Source organism: Anopheles stephensi, chromosome 2 (assembly GCF_013141755.1).
Source record: "Anopheles stephensi strain Indian chromosome 2, UCI_ANSTEP_V1.0, whole genome shotgun sequence".
Taxonomy (NCBI): Eukaryota; Metazoa; Arthropoda; class Insecta; order Diptera; family Culicidae; genus Anopheles; species Anopheles stephensi.
The window spans coordinates 69,946,724-69,958,944 of NC_050202.1; positions in this window are offsets into that span (position 1 = coordinate 69,946,724).

A 12,221-nucleotide genomic window follows, 5' to 3' on the forward strand; every position below is an offset into this window, starting at 1 on the left:
CAGCCAGCCAGGGCTGTGTTTGGCCGGGAATGCCTTAAAGACAAGGCTAATAATAATGATCAACAATGCTTGCTGTCTGTACAGTTGTGTAATGGTGAAGTAAGGCCACAGATGTACTTAACAGCTGATTTCAAGGAATTTCTAGAATTATTTGCCTTTATATGAACTGTTTTAAAGATTTCAGGTTTAATCGTTCCATATTATTTCTTGAAAGATTATTTTAGCTACCTTATAATTTGGCTCTGTTTGTATCCTAAGAATTCTATGCTCTAGATTCTGTTGTTCTAGTCCGTTTTAAGTATTTTTGGTATGATGTCAGGGAAACTTTCAAGGTTATTTTAAGTACAGTTTTGCTTTTGGGGTAGTCTGAGACGACTGCGGACGAATCTTCAGCCTACAGGATCTGACTATCCAACTACGGGCATAAACAAGTCACAGAAAGCCAGAAATGGTAGACAGAGAACTCTCCGAGGTTGTGGTGCCATAACTTTGCTGGTAATTCAGTGCCGATAATTGTGCTCTCAGTGCGAATTGATGTGATCTAAGATTTATTAGTGCTGTAAGTTTGAACAAAATAATGAGCGGCTTTATTACATTAGACTTCGGTCGACTTTGTCAGAAATGAGTACGAGGCTCCTTACTACCTCAATTCTCTATTTTGCTAGACCAATGTTGGGCCAATTGAAGAATTGGCTTGTGTATTATGGATACCATCACGGAGTACAGCATCGAGAGATTATCGACTGCCGCGATAAAGCGTTTCCTTATCGGTTGCCTTTGTCTCAAGGTTCTAGGAATTCTTCTTTCCGTGCTCTTGCTGGGTTCGATTTGAAATCACTTTCCACTAACATGACTTGACAAATGACAGCTCAGTGTACATATGCTAACACAAGCTTATCAGCAGATTAATTTAAATTAATCATTAATTAGTATCGAATTCAGATTTTTACAATTTGGATCTTTTATCTAAAATATTTTTAAGAGTAAACTGTTCTGTAGCAACATAAACCATTTCAGGGTAAATAATTTAAGGAAAAATTTACGTTGCCTATATTGAGACAAGAGAAACCTTTGCTCTTTTTTCAACTATTTTCTTGTTAACATTTGGGTTTTGGTTTAGCTTCAGGTTTGTTTACATGTGCTGTTTCTGGGATGTAACTCTTGACTTTATGCTAGACCTCATGGTTTTCGTGGTCACATAAGGCAAAATGATAAAATAATAAATATCTGACAGGTAAATTAGCTTTGTAATTTGAAATATATCCTTTAAATCATACTCCGTTATGCTCCTACAAATTCAGGTCAGGTTAATTGTCAAAAGTGACAAGTCACAAGCATAATAAGTTTTATCTTAAAGGCTCTATATCATTTTGTAATTTAAAATCACACAAATGTTTTCAATTGTTAAAATGACTTAAAAAACTATTTGGAATATAGAAAAAAATATGTTGCTCTGTATCACAAACTTCATTTAAGACAATCGAGCTGCATTAACAGACGACCTTATTTTAATGACCACCACTGTATGAAGCTAAACGGAAGAAATAAAAACAAAACCTCGATGGCGAAGAAAACTTGAATTATTTCTATAAATATTTATTACCATGCGCACTGCATGATGGGTGGAAAATGAATCATTATTATTTGTTTTAAACCAACAAAAAAAAACCACCTGACATACACTCACACTCAGCAAAACAATTATCTCCATAACAATGTAAATTGAAAAATTAAACCCTTACAAACCTTCCCATTAAGACAAGCGGCGGAAGATGGCGTAGGGCAGCCTCTTCGTGCTTTTTTCCCCCGAGTGATTCGAGTGAAGGGAAAATGGCTTAACGCCGGGTCCCAAAACCGAAGATATGGGTCGCCGATAGTGGGTTCGGAACCAAACGCCAAGATTCTTCACACACACACACACACGCACACACACAGGTGCAATCTCGAGCCCGTCGCCGCGCACACCTTCGTGTCTTCATTCGCCGCACACGCACACGGCTCGCGTCTAATGAAATGATAATAATTCATCACTCATAAGACTAAATTATCTATTACATTAAGTCACGATATGGCCGGTGCAGATTTTCCTCCCCTGCTTCCCACCACCTCCTGACCGGTGTTTCAACCACCGCACCAGATTGATGAGCGACACAGATTTGCGACGACGACGCTGCACCTTGAAAGTTTAGCCTGGCAGCAACAGCAGCAGCAAAAAAAGAAATGGAAGGTGTTAAAGGAAAAAGTCATCTTCTTTTATTTATTTATGGTTGTTTTTGTTGCTGTTAGGGTGGAAACCACCCGCCCCCCCCTCATGAAGGGCCTTGTTTTCCACATTCCCGTTTGTGAGTGCACATTTTCCACCGGTAGCAACCGGACTCGTCACTTGCAGTTTCGCATCTTTCTCGCGATCACTAATGAATTATGAACGCACGGACAAGATTAAGTGTGTCTCGTCAGACACCCGAGGGACCGATCGAAGGGGTGTGAATTAAAGTACGGCGGTTTTGTAGCGTCGTCCGGGGGTGTGGAGAAAAATTTAACCATTACCCGTCACATTAGTGCCGGCGAAGCGAGCCAAGAATCTTGCCGACAGTAATAAAAAGCGTCGGCTGGAAAAACACACACACCGGACGGAACCGTTTAGCGGCCGATCTGATTAACATGCAGCACCCTATTGTTTATGCAAAAATGGAAAACTGATACTAATACTGATTTATGTGTGGGAACAAACAAGATGCCACCGGAAGATGCACTTTTCGGGCACCTGACAAGAGAAAAAGCCCGAACCGAATCGAGCTACCGATTTTGCTTCGCCCAGGCACTCACCGCTCACTCCCGTTCGCGCTGATTATCGATCGATCTTTTCCCAACAAGCCCTCTCCCATTCGCGAGCCAGGTTTTTGAGTTTCCGCCTTATTTATTTCCCGCCCAACAGTCTGCTTTCCGTCCACCGCCACCGCTGGTTTAATGTTCGATTAATAATTCCAATTGCAATTAATTGGCGATTAATGGTTGGCTGGAGTTGGTCGGCGCATCTCATCCGAGCAAGAAGCAGCAAATGAAGGCAAAGAGATGCATCATCTCGCGAAGTACCCCCGAGAGAGCGCCCCCAGCCACTTGGCTGTTAAGGGATGGTATGCGCCCAGCACAACACTTATGAAGACAAACGAAAGACGCAAAGAAACGTTAAGCAAAATAAGTTTAAAGGCTATCGCAACCAATCTCGTTGTTGGCGAGGACTGAGCCGTTTTTTTGCTGCAGTCTTGTTGCAGTAGGTTTTTTTTTGTCTGCGCACCGTGTGTCCTTCCTTCAGGATCTCAACGGACAACAACATCACCCAGGACGGTTTTGTGGTGTCCGTCAGACCATCGGTTTATGCTTTTTTTTGTTGGCGAATTCTGCTTTCGATCCCATCAGTTTGCAAGAAAGAGCCGCGGGGACTCTCGAGCGAACTTCGAGGGAAGTAACCAAGCCGGACCAAAACTACACAACAAAAAAACAACCTCCCGACAAACACATACACACACACACGTATAATAAGAATGCAGTAATATCTCATCTCGCTAAATCTTTTGCGCATTTCGGATCGCATCTTTTCAATCGAATCCGTTTCGCGCAAAAGATCGCGATCGGCCGGGCGCAGGAAGGGCAACCAATTCCTGGGACACACAGCACCCAGCACCCAGCAGCAGCCCAGAACGAGATCTCATCAGCCGCCTCGCCAGGACGGGAGGACGCGAAAAGGGCATCGAATTGCAAGGGGGGGAGGGGGGGGCGCGGATTATCGACTGTCGAGCGTCAAGCACCAACGATGCATCCTTGGCCGTGTATGCAGATGCCGAAGACTGGCAACTTCTGATGGAGCGGGCCGGAATGGGCGGTGCATCGGTAAAGCGGCGTTGGTAATTTTTATTTTATCCATTCCCTTTATGAAAACCGTTTAGGCTCGTTCGCTATCCCCCGCTTGAATACCTCGGGACTGCCATCGTGTTGCGAGATCGGTTTTTGGCATCCTTGCGGCCCATCGAAGATCTCGCAGGCATATCTGTGCCTGTGCCGCCGCCACCACGGCAATAAGTTTGCATTTGCATTTTCTCCCGCCGTTTTTGGGGGGGGGGGGGGAGCGCAGCCGTTTTTTTTACCATGCCAGTGCCGAGCGACGAAGGCACAAATGAGCGGCAGCAGCATCGATGAACGTCATCATCATTACCATCATCATCGTCGTCAGCGCCGATGTCCCGCTTCTTTGGTGCAAGCCAGCCTCCTGGCGGCGAATCATCGTCTCCGCGGTATCACATCTCCGCGGGAATTTGTTTTTATTTTTGTTTTTTTTTCAACGTTCGCGTACCTTTACCCGCTGGGTGCCTCCGATCCTTTTTGGCCGGTGGTTGCGTGTTTGATGGCGCAGCAACCCGTTGCGTTAAGTTGCGTATAAATCGTTTCGCACACGGATCGACCGCCATTGATTGGTGCCCGGTGCGCTGCACTTTAGCCGATGCGAATTGCCCGAGACTTGGCAACCTTTCGCTATTTCTCGTTTCGCTCGCTGTCCGTTCCGATGCGTGCCTGTGTGTGTGTGTGTGGATTGTTGCTTTCCCAGCCCATCATCATCCCCGGTGCACTTCTTGAGGGCTTCAAGCGCTTCATCAGCCTTATCTCAAGGGCAGCAGCGAACGACGGGGGTTTCTTAACATTGCTCAAGTCCATCTTGTGATGGGTTTTTCTTTTTCGCTTCATTATGTCTTGCCAGTCTTTTTTTTTTTTTGCTTAAGGTGCATCTCGGCGGTAAATCGAAAATGGTGTAGAAAACAGTTTTGCGAAACAACATTCCAACAGTCTTTTTTTTGTTTGTGTAGAGCCCATTTCGTGTTGACCCATCCATCTATGCATCGATTGGTTGAACCCGAACGCACGAACGCCATCATTGGATTTTCGCACCACCACAACCACCACTTGTTAGAGTTTTCCACCCGGTCTTCCATTTTGAAAAGTGAAGTGGCAAATCATCATCAGCATCACCTAGCGCGGTTCATCTCCGCGCCGTTTCTCCTGTTTAGCGACATCATCAGCCGACGCAAGGACGCAATTCGCAATCGTCACATCGTGCCGTGCTTGCTGGAAAACTCATGGCCACAACCCCTATCGAGAACATTCCAGCGCTTCCCGCCGTGCGGGACGGGAAAAGCGAACGACGAGAGCTCGAAAGAACATTAACGAACGATGCTGGATTATAAATTTCGCCTTTGGCCATCCAACCGGGGTATCCCATATATATATCGTACTCATCCCGCTATTGAGAGTCACACCACCACCTTCCCATGTCCCGTCGCGAAAATGCCGGATTAAAAGAGTGAGCAATTAGCATTTAAAACATAAATTTCTGGATAATAAAGCCGGACGATGTGTGAACGTGGGGTGCGATTCAAGGAGGGCAGGCGCAGGTGGATGAGGGATGGAGTCGGGCAGCCAAGGGCAGCGAGTTGCCTCGTTCGGAAAGATAGTGGTGGCTCATGTGTCGACTTTTTTTTAATTTTATTTTTTTGTCCCATTCGAACGGATTTGCTGACAATTCGTGCGTTTTCGATTTGGCGCTCGCTGGCGATTGAAGTGTGGGATAATACTTTGATAGGTCTGGATGGGTGGAAAAGCTTCCAACGTTCGGGTGGTTGTTCATCCATTATGCTCTGCTGATGGATGATCATATTCGAAGTGCCAATAGTGTAACACAAATGGAATTGTAAAGGTGGTAAAAATAATAAAATACTCAATAAAACTTGTAGATTCAATGACTTTAACGGCGTTTAATACACAGGCAGAGACATATTTGACTAATAATTAAATTTAAAAATAAAGTTGTTAAAACTCAACTGCAAAAAAGCGCTTCTTTTTTAAATGTATGAACCTTTTGTAATATCTTTTATACTATTTTTACTAACTCTAGTGATTGGTATCAATAAAATATGCAGATAACGAGTTAACGCGCCTAAGTCTTAATAACACACTATACTTCCCCCTGTGCCGGTCAAGGTATTAGTCGTAGTGTATAATTTTCTATTGTGATTCACAGTGCCAACCACATTCTCGATGTATACGATGAAGACAGATAAATTATAAATGGATGATTGTAAATAATTAAAGAGCACAAGCTAACACTTAAGGACTTGTCTAATAGGAAGAGCGAAGCTAGGAATACTCGTAACACCTGATGTGTAATTTGTTAAATACTATAACAAATAATGAGAGTGCATTCCAAACGATCTTTGGGAAAAAAATGATTAAATTTTGAAATAAAGTAGTTAGTTAGTAAAATTAGTAAGTTAGTAAAATTATACTGTTTTAATGAAGAATTTACTGTTGGATTACCACCGATAAAGAGTATAATTGAACAACCCAAAGTAAGTAAAATTATAACAAGTTAACGATTGGTTTGCGATTTATATCACATACTAACGATACAACATAATGTTAATCATAGTAATTGTCATCAAAATAAAAATACAAAAATTAAATAACGTACTCACCGCACGCTGCACAATGTTGCTTGCAAGCTGCTTAACCGTCACTCGCCGCACGCACAAGCAGTTGCGTTTATTGCACACAAAACGTTGCAGGGTTGAGTTGAGACTGGATCGGACACTGAAACGCTTAAAATATTTATTTAAATAATGGGGTCTATGATGACTTAAGTTAGAAAATCTGTAAATTTTAAGTCAGCTGCAGTATCAATAACTCGTCGTAAACCGACCTTAAAGTTAAAAGTGTGAATTAAAAAAACGAAACATTTTTTTCTGAAATAGCATCCATAATAATATCTTATTAAATAAAAAATAGACCTCACTGAACGATTGCTTTCCAACGAACCAATAATTGAATATTAGTATCATCCTGATCCTGATCCTGACCTGATTACTTCTATGCCGAGCAGATATTTTAGTTCAAAAAGATCTCAGGCTTAGGTCAGACTCATGGCTCCTGATTTCTCTGGGCGTACAGCGAGATGTGTGATCAAAGACAGTACAGTTATCGGTCTTCCACACGACCGAACAAGATACTAAATACATTTTATACCAATCTGCCGATTGATAGAGGTTTCGCAGGATAACCGATACAGCTCCGGGTATAATTAAGAGTCAAGGAAGTTAGAAATAGCAGACAAAGCTTTCTCGAAAATGAAGCGCAAGAGAAGAAGTAACTTAGTCTTAAAAAACATATTATTCTTATTTCATGATGAATGTTCAACTATAACCAACACATCTTAATGACGCTCTTTAAACAGACTGTGTTAGGGAATAAAATAAGGCAACAAATGATACATATTTCTAAAGCGTCTCGCTCCCAATCGCAAACAACATTCAGTACAACCCTGCGTGAAACTGTGTGCAATTTAATAAACAACTTGCATGCGACACACGTCGTGAATGGCCGATCGATTGGTTGCGTTCAAAATGCGAACACCGTCCATAATGAGGTATAATTTATTCTCCTCTAAATTAACGACATTCCCCCCGTTTAATGAACTATTACTTGCGTTTATCACGCACCTTACATTATCTTTCAAAATCTTATCTGAACGCGAGGAAAATGTGTTAAACGGTTGGTTGTATTTTTGAGAGGGCAATTTTTCCGTACTCCAGCCCAAAGCCACGCCCTTTAGCTCGATCGTGCTTGAAATTCTCGGCCCGCGATTGGTTGCCCGCTCACTGCATGGCGATAAATGCACCTTGCACAAATGCACTCACGGGGATGCATTCAAATGTATCCAAATTGCAGTTGTGAAAATTAAGTTCTCTTCTCTGCGCTTGTCCGCTTGCCCTTCTTCCCTCTAGCATGGCGGCTGCTAGTATTATTATGCTTCGGTCGTTTCGTGGCGTTCTTTGATCGTCGCTTTCCGATCGTCGTTTGCTGTCGCCATCCTAGGTCAGGATCGACCAGGGCTTGCAGTAATCGCAATAATGATAGAGCTTGCGTGTAATCCATCCACCACAAACCTGCCTTCCTCCTGCTTCTCCCAAATTCCACCCCCCTGTAGGGGTCTTGTTTGACACAATAACAAAAATGTGCCGCAAAATAACAACAAAGCCACACACACAACTGGCTAACAATCTAATTCCGGTCTCAATTTCTAAGCAAATTAGTTTGCATCAAATCACCGGGTGAATAATCGTTCCTCCTTCACAGGCGCCCAATCTCTTTCCATCACGTCTCCCCTATCTCCCCCTTCTTCCAACAAGATTCCTTAGCCTCCTTGGGTTCGTGATTACCCTTCCGCTGGGTCTGGCTTCATTCGTACGGTGCGCAATCAATCAAACCGGGGGGCTTGCAAATGCACATCCGCACATCACGGTCTCGCATTCATGAAACGAACGACAGGGGTGGTTCACATTTCCCTTGGCAATCCCCCTTTCCCCCACTCCATTTTTTGTTTCTTCTTAATGCGAACAATTTTCCATCAGAATTACTTTAATGCATAAAATTAGCCGGCAGCCATCGCGAACGTGTTTGTTGTCGTGCGCGGTGGTTTCATTATTTGTGAGTAATTTCAATGATAAGTTCCTGATTGACATCCGACAACCACCGCAAGCATTCAACGGCCGCTCTCGCTCACTGCACTGGTAGCACACCGGAGAAGATGAAAATCGCAAAATGGCTGTACGTGTCCTGCCCTCCTCTCCGCGTATCACCTTCCGCGCACCCCCTTTATGATAGCGATGCATTTTTGCAGTTAGTTGCATGAATGGTACACGAGTCGAGCGAGCAACGTGCAAAATTATTCTTCCAACTTGCAGCAATGATTATAATCCAGTCAAGCGTAATAACATGGGTCAACAATACCGCTGACTGTGAATGTTTAAATTGTCACTTGTGTCGCTTTTTTTGATTTTCCTACAGCAATTTAATCGTCTCATATTAATAGCTTGTCCGTGCTTTTTTCTTTTATTGCGTAACGGATACTGAGATCGATCTATAGTCGGATTCCAGTTTGTTGTATGGTATCCTTACAAGAATATTTAGAAGTAATATAAACGAAGCTCTCTCGTTTCATCCTGAGCAACACCTTCATCGGTTACTGCTAGGAACAGTTGAATCTATTTTTATTGCCAAATTGCTTAAAATGAAGTAGATTCTTCAGATGCGTTAACTGGGTAAAGTTTTAACTTTATCCCGAAGTTCACAAAGTTGGGAGTATTAAAGTATTGGCTTCCGGAGAACGCATCATAGCTCTAATGAGCCTCCTTTTTTATCAATGGCTTCCTGCTTCAACAAGACCTACTCGAATTTGACGTCGCTCTACTTTTATCCTTAATTAATCGATCCGCAGCAAATGTTACAATGGCTTATTAATTTTCTGATCACATGATTTATATGTTTAACAAATGTTGTTAAAATTAAAGATTTCTGAAAGCACTACGACTAGGACTATGGACTATGGTCCGGAGAATAAATTGAATTTTGTAGGTAGGGTCTCGAGCTCTAGAATTGCAGCATTGAGGAAGAGTGTTGTATTGCAAGTTTCCAGCCGCAACCAACGAGTCCTTTCCCGCCTCCGCATCGAACACACCCGCCTGACGCACTCCTACCTCCACGAAAGATCCTGTCCTCCACTCTGCAGCTTCTGTGGTGTCGACATCACCGTCCGCCATATCCTTGCCGATTACCATAGAAACGCACCACATCAAAACACCTGCCAACCAGATACCGACTTTGCCATCATTCTTTTACCCGGCAAACAGCAACAGAACCGTCTTATACGGTTTCTACACATCGCATCATCACATAAAATTAATAGAGAAGTTAAATTTTGCACTGCAATAGTTTTTTTCACTAGCCACTTAGTAATAGTTTTTAATACGCACTTTACTACGCAAGACGTAACCTCAATAGCCATATAACTTTAACACCGGGAAGAGGCGAAAGACTCAAAGCCTCTATAAATAAATGAAAAATAGTCTTGTAAGAATATTCGCGGGGCGTCCGGTGGCCGAGGCGACAGCGGCGCCTGTCTTCACTCGCCAGGACCGGGGTTCAATCCCATTACGCAGGGCTGACAACTTTGCTACGGGTAAAATTTAGTCACAGAAAGCCAGAAATGGCAGGCCGAGACCTTTCGAGGTTGTAGTGTCAAGGAAGAAGAAACCTTGGCACTAAGTTTTAAAGTCTCAAGCTGACAAAAGGAATTGATTTTACATAAATGATTCTTATCAGAAGTTGGAAGAAGTTGGAAGGACTCTTTTGTCCTTGCCATTTCCCATTATGGATGGAAATAGTTAGACGATAAATACTTCCAAATACAGCTCTTCGCCGTGGTTATCACCGAGATTTATTGTTCTTTTTGGGTATCACCAAGATCTGCGAGTTATTGAAGTCGCATAAAGTCGTTCAATAAACAAGACATGCCAAAATCAGAAAATTATCGTTGAGATGATAAATAAATAAATAAATAAATAAATAAAATCTCTTAGATAATTCTTCACAACGGTTCAAGAGATAATTGAAGATCGAGAAGAGGTCATTTGACTAAAAGTGGAAATAAACGATAAACGTAACTTATACAATAGATGCAATATATGATGAGTAGTTTTGTTATAACTAATCCCAAATACCGCATATTGCATTTCTGATTTTCGGAGAGGAAACCCAAAACTAGCTTTTTCCAAACCTTTCCAAAAAAAATAATTAATAACTGTACCACGATTGTCTATTTTTCTTTAACCATTTAAAGTTTATAACATTTTTTCATTTCTTATCACAAGATGTTTGTTCTAAGGATGGCTCAACTTACAAAAGTATCTCAAACGCACATTAAAGCAAACTTCAACATTTAAAATTCGCTAGAACCTCTTCAGATCTTATCATATTTCGTAGAGAAATAGTTTCCCAAAAAAAAGCAACAACCCACCTGAGGATCACCATACTCCTACGACGCAGTTTTTAACCCCCGCTAACCGATCGAAAGACGCGAACAAAGGAGGAAATGGAAAGAAAAACATTTTAATTTTCACTTTGTCGGCATCGAAATCTATTGTTCCGCAACAAAAGCTACGGCGCGGCGATAAAAGCGATTGGGACCAGGAACTCTCATCGGTTCTGGCACGCAGCCCTGACAAAGGAAGATTATCGGCTTTGTCATGGGTTTTCAATCTTCCGCTACGCTTTCCACGCGGATCGGGGGGAGGGGGGTGAGGAACTAGGAGCGAGTTCCAGTTTTTCCCCCGCGTAGTTCGGTTCGGCGGTAATGTGATGCGTGAATTTACCACGGATCGCACATTTCGCCCAATGTCAAACCGCATATCGTCGGGGTCTGGATGGGTGTAACGAATTTCTGGAACGTCTCCGAAGCAAACGGGCGACTGAATTTTGATGAATGTTATAACTGGGCAGCTTTGAATTTTAATTCGAAATCCTTCTCTGTGCTCGGCACAGTGTTGTGGTAACCGGCTGCCACAGAGTTTGCGTTGTTTTAATGGCTAACCGATCGCCCAACAGGGGGAGAAAGAGGGGTAAACTTATAAGGGTAGTTGCCTGCTCTAATCGGTTGTGGTGGATCTATGATAGGAATCTACTAACTTCTTCTCGAAACCTGAAGCGTCTTTTACGTGCCTGCTTACCTTCTCTTCCCATAGGTTCTCACCGCAGCCATTGTGTTTGCTAATGAGAACTTTTGCTGTTTGTTTTCACAATTAGCTAGCTTATTAGACTAAGTTCACAGTGAAGGTCCGATTCATAGATAAAGGTATCTTATCAGCAACAGCCGATAGTTCTTTTGCTTTTAATGTGGAAACCATCCCTAATGAATACCATCAACTTTGTGATGGAAATATAGTTGGGTCTTTACATAAATAACGACTAATTAAACCCAGCTTAAATTTGCTTGCCTCTTGGAAGTTTGAGAACATTTTATGCATTGAAATATTTGCTAAAATGCTTCAATCAACAGTCCTCACAAGATTGTGGTAAGGTACCTTACATCGCAAGACATATCCAATATATTCTAAGCTCCATTTTAGTCCTTCACTTTTTACACCGGGAGGGACTAAAATTGAAATGTACTAGGACATTTCATCATGATCATTATGATGAATGCCGTGTTTTTTTTTTAACATAAGCATGTGAGCAGGTGCTTCTCAATGTGTGCAAGATTGTATTCGATAATGTTTTTTTTTTCTCTCTCTCTTCGCTGTTTTTATTGTCGTAGAGGAACTCGATTCGATTCCTCTGTTCTG